The 16,866-nt window shown below is 43.7% G+C and overlaps 2 protein-coding genes across 2 annotated transcripts in view; both read right to left on the bottom strand.

Annotated features, from left to right (window-relative positions):
* Window positions 1–16,866, bottom strand: part of Erich1 (glutamate-rich 1) — a gene marked incomplete at its 5' end in the record, with an annotated part of 52,793,804 nt that overhangs the window by 24,345,938 nt on the left and 28,431,000 nt on the right.
* Window positions 1–16,866, bottom strand: part of Mtus1 (microtubule associated scaffold protein 1) — a 145,564-nt gene that overhangs the window by 114,382 nt on the left and 14,316 nt on the right.

The raw sequence follows: 16,866 nt of genomic DNA, 5'->3' as shown, positions 1-16,866 counted from the left end.
TTTCCAGATTGATTCCCAAGATGAAATCCCTTTAATCCATAATCCAAATACTAATGATTCAGGAAAACCTACTACGGTGCTTTGAATGCAAAATGTCCCTCAGAGGCACCTATATTTTATCAGCTGGTCCCCAACTGGTGGTGCCATTTGAGGGTGGCTATGCAACTTTTAGGACGTGAAGCCATGCTGAAGGAGGTATATCACCAGGGGCAGGCTTTGAGACATTATATAGCCTCACCCAACTTCCAGGTTCCTCTCCCTGCTTCCTGTTTGCCACTGAGATGTGAGCCCTCAGCTTCCTGCGGCTGTGGCTCCCGTGCCTCCCAGCCCTGATAGGCTCAGCCCTCTGGAACTGTAGGCTAATAAATGAGATCTGTAAGCTCCTTTGGATTGTAGTATTTTATCACACCAACAGCAGACAGGAAGCTATTGGCGTGAAGAACCTACCCTTGTTCGTTTAGTTGTGGGTCGTTTGTTTTTTGTTGTCATTGTTATTTGGTTTGTCTTGTTGTTGGGGATTTTTTGGGTTTTGATTTTTGTCTTTGTTTGCTTGTTTGTTGGGTTTTTTGTTTTGTTTTTGTTTGTTTTTTTGGTTTTGAAGGAATGTGAAAAGCCTCTGGGAAACTTTGGCATACGAAAGTGTTAAGTGTTATCACATAAATGGCCTCTAGCCCAGTGACTAGAAGTTTCCATTCACCTTGGAAACTTCTTGAGTCCACTTTCACCAACCGCTGTCTTCCAGGCTCCTACAAGAATGGTCCGTTTACCTCTGCACATATTTGGCAAAGAATTTGAATGTCTTCTACCCTCTTCTAAGAGCTTGCCCGAGACCAAATTAACACGTAATATACTAATTTCTTTGGTAAATCCCAAGACAGCATAACATCGAGTCTGTAGCATTCATACTCCTCATCACTCTAGCTCGGGTCTATGATGAAAAAGAAGGGGGAGAAATACAAAGTGTACAGTTTGGAGGAAAGGGCTCTAGGAAACTTAACATAGCCCCTAAAACACACTGGAAAAGATACTATAATTGTTAAGAGAGATTAGAGGAATCTGCACAGGAATCCTAGAGAGAGGGTGGGAGGGTAAGGGAGAGGCCAGCTCCACCCACCTAAGCTTCCAGTTTGTATAAGAAATTCTAACAAGTTTTTCTTTTGCTAGAAAGCAACTGCCTATCAAAGCTGCTAATTCAGCTCGAGAAGGTTTAGAGTCCACTGCAAGCTGGCAGTGCCATCCACATGGAACTAGTTTTAGATACATGAAAGACAGAAGAATGAGGGGGTCCTGGATTCTTCCTTCACAGCTACCATGAGCTGCTAAGGCCAGCAGGGCTACAGTCTGCACAAGAAGGCTCTGAGAGGCCAGGAAGCCCTGAGAGGCGGGTGTGTGAGGTGTAATCATGAGCTGTGGGAGACCCCGAGATGCTGCAATGCCATCTTACAAGGAGAGCTGCATTCTGGGGGTGGAGCCAGCTAGAAAGAGAGATGTGTGTTGCAGGCAGCAAAAGATGAAGAGTGGAGCTGCCCGAGAACTTTGAAGGCCCAGACACGGAGTTACATAAGGATCTGGTGTTTGTCTTGCTGGATAAGGGGTTTTATTCCAGTACAGAGTATCTTCACTATACCCCTGTACTCCTTTGTGAATGATAGTGCACATCCAGTGCCATTTAACATACACTTTTTTTAAAAAAATGTATGAGATAAGAGATTGCACAGATTGAAAACTGCTAAAGACTTTAGAAGGGGACTTTAGAAGTTGGACTAAACACATTATGCATTGTGAGACGGTCACCAGACTGAGGGCCAGGAGTTGGGATGTGGCGGTCTGAGAGAGAAATGTCCTATAGAAGCTCATGTATTTAACACTTGACCCCTTAGTTGGTGGTTTAAGGAGGATATGGAACTGTTAGAATGCCAAGCCTTGCAGAAAGAAGTCAGTTACTGGGGCCAGGACTTGCGTGGGGACAGCCACATCCCACTCCCAGCTCACACGTCCTCTCTAACCTCCCTGTTTGAGATTAAGGCCTGATCTCTCAGCTTCCTGCTCCTGCTGTAAAGGGCGTTTATCCCTCTGGAACTACAATTGAGAATAAAGACGTCCATCTCTAAGCTGTTTCTGGTCATGCTGTGCCATCACAGCAACAGGAGATTGACGAACACACCCATCCCTTAATATTTCTATGGCTACTTCAGTGAAAGGGAGGGTGGAGGGACAAAGACATTCCCACATGACTCTAGTTACCACCACCTTAGTCTCAGGAATCCAGAATATGAAACGAATAGCATTTTTCCCCTCCTTCCAAAATCACAACCGAAGAGAGGAAGAATCAGTTCTACCAAGACCAGGGAAAACCTCACAAAAAGACAGTGAGCATTAATTTACAGGAAATACAAATCAAAATCATAACATGATATCATGCTATATGCATTAGGAAAGCTAATATTACCACGCGGGGATCAATGTGGAGAAACTATACAGCTCTTGTGTTCCCAGTGAGAGAATGGGAAATGGTGCGCTGTCGTGAAAAAACAATCTTGTGGTCGCCCTGAAAGCTACACACAGCCATCACCATGTGATCTGGCATGCCATTCCAACACCCAAAGGGGAGACAGACAGACAGACAGACAGACAGACAGACACACACACACACACACACACACACACACACACACACACACATATATACACCCCATGTTCACTCCCAGTAATTAAAATTTAGATGTCACATAAATGTCCATTGAGAGGTAAACAACCAAACAGAATCTGGTATGAGCCACTACCAAAGCAAGTAGATCCCTCATATGGACTCTCATATATATGGTTCTTACTCATCTCTGTACAGACAGAAAGCAAATAGAGGTTGTCAGACAAGAGCAGGAGTGGGTGAGTTGGTTAGCTTGCCAAGAACTTCTGGTTGGGATGAGAAAGTTTTAGAGCTCATGGAGCTGTTACACAACACTGCAAATACGAATAAGGCCACACAGCCACATGTTCTAATAAGAGGGTAAACTTTTTATTATGCCTGTTTCTACATTCCTCTCTATGGCTCAGGCTAACCCGAAACTCACAATCCGCTGTTAGGGCCTCCCGAGTGCTGGGACAACAGGCATGTGCCACCTCACCTTTGCTGCCCATAGCTCTTCCCACCAGGCAGTAAGGCCACAAGTCACGATTGTCAGAGCTGAGTTTCAGACATCGCCTTTTCCAGCCACACAGGACAGACGATCCGCCCCAGAACATGGAGCTGACTCATGAACATCTTGCACATCAAATGTTAAAGCCAGCTATGGATCTGCCATTGTGACTGACCACTGAACAACTACGTCATTTGCATCTAGAGGCTTCTCTGGGCTCACAAGTCACATAGAAAGAATGTGTTTCTAAAAATGAAAAAGGAAATCTTTAAACTTATTGAAGTTTCTTAAGACCTTTGCTTTGTTAGAGTCAGGATTTCTCTGTGTAGCTTGGCTGTCAAAGGAACGTTATACACCAGAGTGGCCTTGACTCAGAGATCTGCCTGCCTCTGCCTCCCATATGCTGGGATTAACAAAGTGTGGCTACTACACCTTCCTATTCTTAGGACCTTGACTGAAATCCTTTCTCTACTAACCAACTCTATCCACTTAGCATAATGCTTTCCATATTTATCCCACGCCAGAATTTCAAAATCTTTTTTTTTTTCTTGTTTTTTCAAGATAGGATTTCTCTGTGTGTGGCTTTGGTTGTCCTGGAACTTGCTTTGTAGACAAGGCTAGCCTCAGATTCAGAGATCCATCAGCCTCTGCCTCCCAAGTGCCAAGATTAAAGACATGTGCTACCACTGACTGCCAAGAATTTAAAATTCTTAGAGTCAATTATTTCGTGTTTGTATATATCACATCTACTTTGAGTCATAAAACAAATTAGTGTAGAAAGAATAAAAAATTATAATAGTGGCAAGAACAAGTTGGCTAATAGGTTTTCTTAGGGAAAAGTGGGGGAGTCTGTGGTCTTCCTTTTTCTTTTAGACACAGCTATAAGACAACATCCAGACATGAGTTGAAGAGATACTAAGCGTGCATGTGTGCGTGCGTAGGAGTAGAACCCACAGGTATAGAACAGCCTGCTGATATATGGGAGACTCCCAGTAGAACTTGAGAAATCAAATCAAGGTGGCCCTAAGAAAACTCTCCATACTGATTCACATGATTTAGAACAGAATTTAGGTCTGGAGTAAAAATACGAGACAGAAGCTGTGCCCTAAGAGAATGCAACACCAGTCCTGACAGTTTCCAGACGAAAGACACTTAACTCCCTCTTTGTTGAAAATTACCATTCATAGCCCACTTGACCTAAGAACATCTTATCCACAGTTAAGTAAACTGGGTTAGAATGTGTGGTTTTCTGCATGTAAGAGTTGTCTCAGAGCATGTTTGTATTCGTTCACAGAGGTCCAGAACATGATTTTCACACAAGTAAGCTTTCAATAAACAGACTACACATTAAGGTTTCCTGGCTATCATTAGCCACCACTCAGAGAAAAATTCAGACTGACAGACAAGTATCAAAACACAATAAAACAGACATGGACTCACTCTTAAGACCTAATAGGGGGCTGGAGAGATGGCTCAGTGGTAAAGAGCATTGGCTGCTCTTCTAGAGGTCCTGAGTTCAAATCCCAGCAACCACATGATAGCTCTGTAATGAGATCTGATGCCCTCTTCTGGTGTGTCTGAAGACAGCTACAGTGTACTTATATATAATAAATAAATAAATCTTTAAAAAAAAATCTAATAGGAGCCAGGCCTGGTTGCAAACAGAAGTCCATGACTCTCGAGACTCAGTGTTCTAAGACTTTTTTTTTTTAAGATTTATTTATTATATTTAAGTATACACTATCTTCAGACACACCAGAAGAGGGCATCAGATCTCATTACAGATGGTTGTGAGCCACCATGTGGTTGCTGGGAATTGAACTCAGGACCTTGGGAAGAACAGTCAGTGCTCTTAACCACTGAGCCATCTCTCCAGCCCCCTAAGACTACTTTCTACTGCTGTGGTAAACACCATGACCAAAAGCAAGCTAAGGAGTAAAGAGTTATTTGGCCTACACGCCCATCATGGAGGAAAGGTAGGCAGAACCTTAAGAAGAAACGGAGGTGCCAAGATTGAAGCAGAGACCTCAGGATGCTGCTTCCTGGCTTGCCTCCCCCCCACCATGGCTTCCTCGGCTCCACTTTTCATGCAGCTTAGGACCTCCTGCCTGCGGGTGGCACCATCCACAGTGTGTTGGGCCTTCCCACAACAATCAGTAATCAAGAAGAGATAGGCTTGCCTACTTCCAGCCTTGTTTGCAGGTTCAATCTGATGGGGGCATTTTCTCAGTATAGGTTCCTTCCTCCCAGAGGACCCACATTTGTGTTGGAGTTGACAAAAAGCTCTACAAAACAGCAACTGACGGAATGGAAAAATATTTTTCTCCCACTCCACATCTAACGGGGCTAATATCCAAAATATGTAAAGAACTCAAGAAACCAGACATCCACAAGCCAAATAATTCAATTTAGAACAGAGTACAGATCTAAACAGAATTCTCAGCAGAGGAATCCCGAATGGCCGAGAAACACTTAAATGTTTAACATCCTTAGCCATTAGGGAAGTGCCAAGTCAGGTACTTGAGATTCCACCTTATACCTGTCAGAGTGCCTAAGATCAATGACACAAGCGACAGCTCACACTAGTGAGGATGTGAAGCAAGAGCACTCCCTCATTACCGACGAAGTACAAATGTCAAATGTGCCACTGTGGAAATCAGTATGGCAGGTTTTCAGAAAGTTGGGAATTGATCTTCCTCATGAGAGAGCTATCCCATGCCTGGGCATATACCCCAAAGAGGATCCACCATCCCACAAGGACACTTGCTCAACTATCTTCATAGCAGCTGGAAACAACCTAGATATCCCTCTCAACTGAAGAATGGCTAAAGAAAATGTTGTTCATTTACAAAACAGTATTATGCAGCTGTTTCAAAAAGGACATCATGAAATTTGTAGGCAAATGGATAAAATACTGAGGGAGGTAACCTAGACCCAGAAAGACAAACATGTTAATGTACTCACTGATAAGCACATATTAGCTGTCAAATAAGAATAATTATGTCACATCCACAGACCCAGAGAAGCCAAGTGACAAGGAAAGATCAACGGGGACCCATTGATCTGAGAAATAGGACACATTTCATGGGGGCTTTGGGGGCAGGTGGTGATGAGGAGAGGGATGGTGGGATGGAGAAGAGGGTACTTGGAGAAATGACTGGAATTCGGAAGGGAACATAGTTTGGGGATAAGATAGAAGCCTAGTGCAGTGGAAACCTCCTAGAATCTACAAGGGTAACTATAGCAGAGATTCCTAATAATGGGGGATATGAAACCAGAACTAGCCATCTTGTATAACTAGGGAAGACTTCCAACCCAGGCATGAAACCTTCGACCTACAATTTGTCCTGCCTACTAGATGTACTGGGGTAAAGGTGGCACAGTACTTGTGGGAGTGGTCAATGACTGGTCCAACTTGAGATCCATGCCATGAGTGGGAACCCATACCTGACACTGCTTGCAGGGCCAGGACCAGGGACTGGATAGTCCCGAGATCCAGGACAGAACCAAACATGGCTGGCAAAAACAATTGTAATGATTCTCTGTTATACCTGTAGCCTAGCATAATAGTCATCAGAGAGGCTTCATCCAGCCAGTGATAGGAGCAGATGCAAAGACCCACAGCCAAACATCAGGTGGAGCTCAGGGAAATCTCGAGGAAGAGGGGGAGTAAAGTATGTAGGAGCCAGAGGGGTCAAGGATACTATAAAAACCCAGCCCACAGAATCAACAAACCAGTGCTCATAAGCACATACAGACGGAAGCAACAACCAGACAAACAGGGAGCCCGTATAGGTCTGTTATGGGTCTGACCTAGGTCTGGTGCAGATGCAATAGTTGTGTAGCTGAGTGATCTTGGAGGACTCCTAACAGTGGAGTATGAGGAGTGTCTGACTCGACTGCTCTTGGGAACCGGTTCCTCCTCCTGCCTGCCTCGTCCAACCTTGATATCAGTGTTTGTGCTTAGCCTTGTTGTAACTTGTTATGCCATGACATCCCCGGAAGACCTGTTTATTTCTGGAGGGGAATGGAGGAGAAATGGACCTTGGCAAAAGAAGAGGACTATGGGATGGGACTGGGAAGAAAGAAGGGAGGGGAAACTATGGTATGAGAGAAGGACGGATGGACAGAAAGACAGATAGGTAGACAGACAGACAGGAAGACAGACAGATGCAGGTATGTATGCATGCATCCACATGTACATATTTACCTAGCTAGAGCTAATCAGCACACTAAGGCAGGAGTTTGACCGAGCACAGGAGTTTAAGGGACAGCATAGAGATATTCTTTCTCAAAACAATAGTAGTAAGTACAAAGCCAGATTGTAATCACTATTTTGGAAAGCAAGGTCAATAACCAGAAAAGAATTTTACTTAACATGAATACCTTTCGAATATGAGTTCAGTAAGGGACAACTAGTAAATCTGTCCTTCACTATCTCAAATCAGATCCTTCTCTCCATAACATTTGAATCAGAAACAGTTGCCCGGGCCCAGTATGTCCAAGAGCTGAAGAACACGCAAGGTCCATTCTCTGTGCACAATCACCTTTGCCATGTACCCAGAAGCAGAACATGAAAGGCAGGAACAGGGCCAGTGTACTGAGAAACAATGAAGGCCCGATTGCTTAACTGACTTGGCTCCTGACTAACTTGTGACATACAGTTCTAAGAAACAGCACACACCCCTGTGACACTTGACCGTGTCTTGACCATTCAGTTGAATTGATTACTATTGCTTCAGTAACTCTTAAGCAAACTGTTAGGAATTTATCATAAGAAAAACTTTACACAAAGAGCTTGAAACTTAGTTTTGGACAGGTGCAGATTTAAAAATTAAATGATAAAAAAGAATTATAAATCTATACGATAGAAACTCAATGAAATACTAACTGCTTAATAACTATGCAATTCATGAGACAACTGGAAGAAAACCTGTGTCCTACAATTATCATCATGTAAATTACTTACAGGCACAGTACATGGGAAATGGTATAGGACTGATGTGAATTAGGTAAAGGACCAGTGTGATGCTTTAATTTCTTTTGTGTTCGGAGTTAAAACAGGATGAGAAACCAACTTGCAGGGGGGAAAGAGTGGCCCAAATACCCATCATTGGTGAATGATTCAACTAAGATACATTCATATAATAAAATGCCAATCAATAAAAAAACCAAAGTATTGATACATGAATATCTAAAATACATGCTAAGTGAAAGATGCTACATACAAAAGGTTACATGTTATACAATCCCATTTATGAGCTATGGGAAAGGAAAACTAAAAGAACACAATCAATGTTTGGGAAGTGGGGGGGGGAGAGCTGAACAAAGAAACACAAAGAAACTTTCTAGTATGACAGAAATATCTTTGTGTGTCCATCTATCTGTTTGTGTGCATATATACAGGTGCATGTGCATTTGTGTGTGCACACATATGCATTTGGGGATTACATATATAATATATTACATATATAGATATATAGATATAGATATATAGATATCACACACACACACACTCACACACACACACACACACACACACACACACATCAAAATTCAGTGAACTTTCCAGGCATGGTGGTAGGTGGTATAGGTCTATATTCTCAGCACTCAGAAGGCTGAGCTAGCCTGGGCTATACAGCAAGACTGTGATGGCTTCTACATGTGTGGCCCAGGGAGTGGCACTATCAGGAGGTGTGGCCTTGTTGGAGGAAGTGTGTCATTGTGGGCATGGGCTTTGAGACCATAGCTACTCTCATCTACTCCTACACCATGCTCCCATCTTGATGATAATAAGACTGAATCTCTGAACCTGTAAGTCGGCTCCAATTAAATGTTGTCCTTTTTAAGAGTTGCCTTGGTCATGGTGTCTGTTCACAGCAGTAAAACCCTAAGACAAGGACCACATCGAAAGGTAAGACAAGGCAAAGAGAGGAAGAAAGGAATGAAGGGAGAAAAAGAAAAGTAGAGAAATTAAACCCAAGGATAATAATGTATGCCAAAGCAGTGCAAACTTTGCTACATGTTAGTTGCATATCAATAAATAAGACTTAAAGATGACACTGAGCTTAGTTAGAGCCCAAACCATGGCTTCTTGGGTACCTCTAAGATATTTTCTTCCTAATACTACATATTTGCTTATGAATTAAGTACCAATCTTTGGGCAAACATTCCATCGGAAATCAGTAAAAGGGAAGAAGATGGACAGAAATATTCCCTACTGCATAAACTATGGTTATAGCAGAAAATCACATACACTGACCATGGATACATGGATGTGAGAGACTGGGAAGGCCACTCTGCAAGCCTCATACTTACCTTAGACCTGAGGAGCAGACAGCTAGTCAAGGTTTCCAAATGTGTCGTATATCGCAGTCATTGCCTATGCAATGCTTAACTGGAGCTGTATTTAAATACTCTGTAGTAGTGCAGTATATTAGCTAGGGTTCTCTAGAAGAATAGAACTAAGAGAATACACACACAGGACTTACTAGATTGGCTTACAGGCTATGATCCAGCTATTCCAACAATGGCTGTCTGTGGGTGGAAAGTTAAGAATCCAGTAACTGTTCAGTTCCCAAGGTTGGGTGCCTCAGCGAAGAAATAAACTAGCCATTGTGAGGGCAAAGAAAAAGCAAATCCTCTTCCTTCCTTGTCCTTTACATAGGCTGCCACAGGAAAGTGGGGTCCGGACTAAAGGTGGGGCTTCCTACCTCAAGAGAAATGGACTAAAGGTGGGTCTTCATGCCTCAAATGATTGGGTAACAAGAAAATCCCATGGGTGTGCCCAGAAGGTTGGGTTTTTTAAGTTAGTTACAGATACTCCAAGTTAACAAACCAAGACTAGCCATTGCCTGAGGCATGAAGCAGTCTGAGGAGGAGTCCTTGTGAATGGAGATCCTTAACCGTATGTATTATAATCAGTACCAGAATTCAAAGATCTTAGGTACTAAACAATTTGCAGTATCTGCACACACTGCTAATATTCAAAACAATAATTGCCAAATATATTTCTTTCCCTAAGATGAGATTGCCTAACATAACTAAATCCCACATTCTGCTGCTTTTCAAAGATTTACTGTACTTCCTACTTTGGCTGAATTGGTCATTTCTTTTCTATGCTTGTCCAAGGTTCTAAAAGAACATAATCTGATACCCCTCAAACAGTTAACCACAGCAGGCTGAGCAAACCCTTTATACTACGGAGGCCAAGCTCAAGGCACCTCCTTCAGTTGGCCTCAGGTTTGCTACTGTTTCTCTCCAGAATACAGACATTTGTCTTTGGCAAATAACTGCCCGAGAGTATCGAACCTGTCTTCAGGTGTTGGGCTTCCTCCCTTTATCACTCTCCCCTTCCCTCACATCTTATTCTAAGTATGCTTGCTCCATAAGGACTCCCACACATAGATCTGGAGTCCTGACCCTCTTAGAACTCTTGAACTCGTGACTTACGTGTAAGTTTGCATTTAACAGTCATCTCAAACTAAATGAGTCCTCTGCCTCTGGACCCCAGCCAAGGGCCTTCTCAGGGCCTCCAAGGTAGATCAGGTGACCCAGTTAGGCACTGCAGGAGGCAGCATTAAAGCACTTCTTTTCCTTTTTACCCCGATGCAATCAAAATACATCCCCCAAAGAAAATTTTAAAAATATATACTCCAATTGTTAACTATTTCTCTCCATCTCTAATATCCTCTGGGGCAAACTGCCTTTCTCTGTCTCCTAGACAGAGTTGTCAAATGCTTATCTCCTTGTCTCCGCACAAAATATGCCCTCCACCACATAACTCCAACCTATCCTCTTGATTGCAATGCCTTTACGCTTACTCATGGCCTCCCATCACACTCGCAATAAAAAGGAGTCAGCTGATTTAAAACAACGTGGTTTGGATGAGTGCCCCACTCCCACGTCACTGCCCCACATATCAAAACCTTAGTCCCCTGAGAACACTACTGGGAGATGTTGTGGCCCTTCAAGACCTGGGACCTGAGGGGGGGTATTCTGTAATCGGAGTATGTCCCTAAAGGGATTATGGGATCCCATCTCATTTTTCTCTCTGTATTTCCCAGGTTATGCTCTATTTGCCCTGCCACAAGTTACTGCCATAACCAGTGGATATAGCCCTGTGCATGCCAGAGGGGCAAAAGAAGGGCTCACCTTTTCTCAGGCTGGAAACTTCAAAACCATGAACCAAGCAGTGGATCTACTGCCTGAAGCACTTCATTTTAGTGGTGAAAAGCTGACTAACAACCAATAATTAGCCTTTGTACTACAGGTGACAAATACTGCCAAAGGCTAGGCACTACTGCTGGGTCATCCCCAAGTAAGCTTCCACTGCTCACACAGGGAGCCTGACACCCAAGGCAGAATTCCCCAACAACAATCATCCAATCCTGCATCCTCCCCCTCTCACCTCGTCAGACTACCAGTCACTCTGACGGCTGGGAGAGAGCCCTGTTCAATTTGTCTTGAAACCCATAGGCACGTTCAAAAGAAAAAACGTGTATCACACAGCACCCAAAGACTTCTGAGAAAGAACGTTCAATAATGTCCTCAGAAATCTTTCATTGCCAGCGCATGGGTGGACCTTTGTCTAAACATCCTATTGTCTGCATGGCCCAAACAATGCCTCACTCTGTGTTCGCAAGCAATGTAAGAAAAAAAAAAAAAGGCAAGTTACTGTTTCTTACTGTTTCAAGTCCTCACACTTATCCTGGGATTAACTTGAAATAAAAAAAAAAAAAAATCTTGTTGGTAAGAATCATTTAGAACTATTTCTCAGTTTAAGCTTATTACCATAAAATTACCTAAATATTTACTATTTCGAAGTTCTTTTCAAAGTAGACCATTAAAACTTTCACCTCTCCTTCATGAACCAGGGAGGGAACCCCGCCCCCCAGAGCCCCGCCCCCTGCACGCCAGTCTGTGCTTGCTTCCTTTCTCAGTGTGACTCTGGCAGCCGGTGGATCTGTGCGGTAGATGCTCCTCATAAGCAGGGGTTATTTTTAGGTCAGTGACTCCTCTGATTCCTGAGCTGCCCCTAGATAATCCCGAGGCAGTCTACTGAGAGAAACCCCCAGCTAACACAAGAATCTCCTACAGGCTTCAGGGGAGAGCACTCCGAGGTCAGCCAGCGTGGATCCAGATCCCTCGGCCTTCAGCCAGCCAGACCTGAGGCTGGGCTTCCATTCCAAATGTGCGAGACAGTGCCTAGAATTTCATCAAACACAGCTCAAAGAGCCATTGCTCTTGGATAGAGACCCCACACCTACATGCCAGGAGTATCACATCGATGGATACTGTTGCTTTTGAGAGGGTATGTCGGTTATCAGTGTTGACATTATAGATTTGTGTAACGGCCTTGGATATTGAAAAATAAACAAGGTTCAAAGAAAATCCTTCAAAAAAGAACATACCAAGATGATGTGGTAAGTTATCCAACCACTGCATTATTTAAAACCACATACGTTTATCATTTGTATTCTAGAAAACTAAGCCTAATGCCACACCGCTACAGACAACCATAACGAGACTCAGGAGAACGAGTGACAGGGTATCAAGATCCAGACTACACACTTGCAACTCCAGCACGTGGGATGCTGGGGCAGAGCGGACTCCCAGGCTGACCTGGACCACACTGACCCCCAAACACCACCACACCAAAATCGAAACCTACTAGCCTCAAACTACAACTACATATCTTTGTTTTTCACTTTTTTCCCTCTCTTTTATATGCATAGGTGTTCGGCCCACATGTGTGCCCGGTGGCCTTGAAGGCACAACTCGCAGTTGTGAACCTCCACACGTGGGTGTTGGGAATTGAACCCCGTACTCAAGAACAATCGGTGCTCTTAACTGCCATGCCATCCCTCCAGCCTGAGGACTGAGTATTTTAACTTTCATTTCTTGGGCAATATATCCAAATATATGGAGAGGGTATATCTCACCATATTATCTTTCATCCAAGCACAGTCTGACATAAAGATGGTCTCCTCTTTACTCTTTGTCTGGGATTTATGAAGAACTGTGCTAATATTTCTGAACCCTCAAGCCTATTGTATCTAAATATGTGCCCACTGTCATTACTGGCCCTGGGATTTAGCCTTTGCTTCTGGGAGTCTGGCACTGACGCCAGCACACCTCTGCTCTCCCTGTTTGGTGTGCTCCATTACCTCTGATGCTAGAGTTTTCTACACACAGCTAACTCTGTGAGCATTCTAGAAGAACAAAGGAATCATGGCCCTCAGGAAGCAAATCGTCCAGCCAAGTCCACCCCCTTCTCGCTGCCTCAGTAGTGGCTACTTTTTGCATCTCTTAAATGGAAGCAAGAAGGAATGAACTGCTATCTTAGAATTGGGGCCTTGAGAGACACAAGAATAGATAGAATAATTTATGAAGCAAACATATCCGGTGGGTATGCTGTGGGGATATGAGAAGAATTTGGAAATGTAGAAGGGATTTTGTTGGTTTGACACATATTTCTGAAGATTCAACTCAAAGCCTTTAGCACCATTCAATGACCTGAGTTTAGATCTTAGTTATGTGACAGCCTTGAATGCCACCTGACAAGTGGAAATCAATCAAAATGTAAAACTCAACAATTACTCTTGGCAAAAAGTCCTCAACAGAAACAACTCAGCAGGATGCTGAAAGGCAATCTCGGTTGTGGCCAATGAATTCTGAAACCACCAATGCCAGGGTCACATCATCCCTATGGGACATCACACATCTGTGGGACCTAGGGACATGACAGCTCAGAATCAAAGACAGATGAGTAAGGATCCTTACTAAAGGATACATAGGAGAAAAATGAGCAGCATACACACTAAACCACCAGGTATCTGATATTCTAATCCCCACTCACCTACCCACCACCACCTCCCTTTTGCCTTTAAGACAGGGTTTCTCCATGTATCACTGGCTATCCTGGAACTCACTATGTAGACCAGGCTAGCTTCCAACTCAGAGATGCCCCTGCCTCTGCCTCCTATGTGCTGGAATTAAAGGTGTGGGCCACCACCACCTGACTCACCCCTCCCTTTTAAATAAACAATCCACACATGTCTTTCTTCAAATGACTCTGATCCTATAAGAAGAAGATGTAAATGTTTACATCAGGAGTAAACATTTCTCCTTTAGGATACTAATTTCCTAGCTTAGCCGTCAGAGGAGAGAGCTGGCTAGGAAAGCCATGTGGATTTGTTGAGAGTAAAACCCTTCTCCACTTGTTTGTCTCTTGTATGCAGCCCACACTGGTCTGGATCTTGATGTGTTAGCCTCCTGACCCAGGCTAAGTGCTGGGATTATATGTGTGTACCAACACACCCGGCTTCGTTCCCCACCACTATACAAATATTATATATTCAAAATCCAAACCTAGTCAATTTCTCTAGAACTATTATCTTAATAAAAGGGATTTCAAGTGAGAAATCAATTTTATGTCACTGTATCTCACTAGAGAGCCTCCAATCAGGAAGCTGCACCATAGCACTCAGAACAGTCCTGGAGACACTAGTGGTTTCTGCTCTCACGCATAGTTCTTTACACACTAGTTCTGCCTGTTTCCTTGTCCCTATAACAGACCAGCCTTTCCACACTGAAGCTTTCATTCAGTCAAAAAAAAAAGTCTCTTTCAAGGATAAAAAAAAAATCATTTCAGTAAGGAAAGCAAGAGAGAACAAGGAAATAATTACAGAAACTGGAAATGTGGATGTGACCAGCGCCCAGATTGCCTGAGGACGTCCTGGCTGTGCATGAGGAGAGGACAGTGGCAGGGTGGTAGCTCCCTAAGGATGAGGAGGGCACAGTGAGGCCTTCACGGCTTTTCTTATCTCTTGTACTCATGAACTGGTCCCTCCTGGACACGAGAGGGACAGCACAGGAATACCAGTTTTTAAACCACCACGAAGAGCAAGTCAAACCAAACTCAACATTATGAAGGACATTTTGGAACAAAATGGAGTGCCAACTACAGGTACTAAAGTATCCATTTAGCATGGGTTCTATAAACACTAGCTTAAACCTTAGCATGTGATGAGTGCACCTCAGCCATCCTAGTAAACACTTTGCTGCCAAACACCCTTGGCTCATAGATCTGTATTTGGAACCTCGGAGCTCAAGTAAAACAGTAACAGAGAGCTATGGGAGCAATCTCCACCCTCTAGAAACACACAGACAGAGTGGACCATACAAAGAGGCCTGCCTTTGGGAATTTAGTGGGGGCATGTGCAAGATAATTCCATACAGACCCAGAACATGGCAATGCCAATTTTGGAATCCGTTAGGAAGTCACCCACTTCATGTGCACTGTTTTGTAACAGGATATATTTTTTTTCATAAACAAGATAAAAGCAATTAAAAAAAAAGATTCGTTTCTACTTCAGCTCATGAGTGTTGTGGAATGGGACTGAAATAGGATGTGAAGCTTTTGAATGTTAGAAGCATGGAGAAAAAGTCACAAACACAGTGTCCTGCAAACCAAGGGACTGACGAGTTGTCAATCCACTCCTCAGCCTGAAGGCAGCAGCCTGTGGGGCAGGGATGGGGACAGCAGCAGCTACCTCTTCCACAGACAGAGCTGTGACATCCATGTGCAGCCTTCCAAGTCTCACACTGATGGTCCCTTAGACAGACAAACCACATGACAGTCACTGCTCCCATCCCTCCTCTCATTTGAGGAGTGTCAACCCAGACGTACAGAGTTAATACATGGAAGCCACAGGCAGTAAATGCAGTTCAAATGTGGTGAGCTTTTTAAAAGGGTCTTCTTATTGTCTAGGATGGCCTTGAACTACTTCCTGGGCTCACGTCATCCTCCTGCCTGAGCTTCCTGAGTAGCCGAGACTATGGGAATTAACCACTATGCCCACCTTAAAAGGGATTAATCTCTTTCCAGTCTCTCCTACCTTAACCTCACCTAGAGAGTCTATGTACACGGCCACAGACCCCAAAGCCACCCGGACATGGCAGGCAGCTGTTGTTACTCGTGAGGCTACCAGATTGACTTCGTGCCTGCGCTGTGCTTAGAAGCCAGAATGCTCTGGGCCTCATTTTCCTTACCCATGAAACAGAATCCATCCATCTCAGCTGTTCTGGAGCTAAAAGAAGTCTTTTGGAAACTTCCTGACCACCGTTAGCCGCTACTGCAATTTTAACAGCCTTGTATGACAAACTTACTAACCTCCCATTTCTGAGGACCAAAGGCTGACAACTTGTTTATCTGGCCAGCCAAGCTTTCCTGAGTAAAGGAGGTGTTTTAAGTTCTGGTTACTTCATTCATTACCCAAGTATGCATTTAACAAAACTAACAGCTGGACACCTAAGTTGGCGGGCATTTTAGTTCATGGTCTTTAAGCAATTGTTCTGCAGAGATAGGATCTTGCAGAGATGGGTCAGCCAATAAGCATCGGTGTATTTTCTGGGACGTACCTACTGCTTCACGTGGAGAACAACAGATTATTTTTAATCTTAGTTCTCATTCTGTAATCTACTTTCCCAGCTAATCCTCCCCACCCATGTGATGCACTTGAAGACCTACCACTGTTCTCCTACTTATTTGAAACTCTAAGCTTTACTGATCCTGCCTGGATATTTCCATCGTCACCCTCCACTGTAGCCATTGACTGAACCAAAGCAAACCAGAAACACCAGCCAAGAGCCTTCTGGGAATCTAAGGCAACAGCCTATGGAGCAACAATATCTATAAAACACCCTAAATACTCTGGTAGAAATA

Source organism: Rattus norvegicus, chromosome 16 (genome assembly GCF_021556685.1).
Source record: "Rattus norvegicus strain SHRSP/BbbUtx chromosome 16, alternate assembly SHRSP_T2T, whole genome shotgun sequence".
NCBI classification, from domain to species: Eukaryota; Metazoa; Chordata; class Mammalia; order Rodentia; family Muridae; genus Rattus; species Rattus norvegicus.
This window is presented reverse-complemented; position numbering and strand designations above follow the sequence as displayed.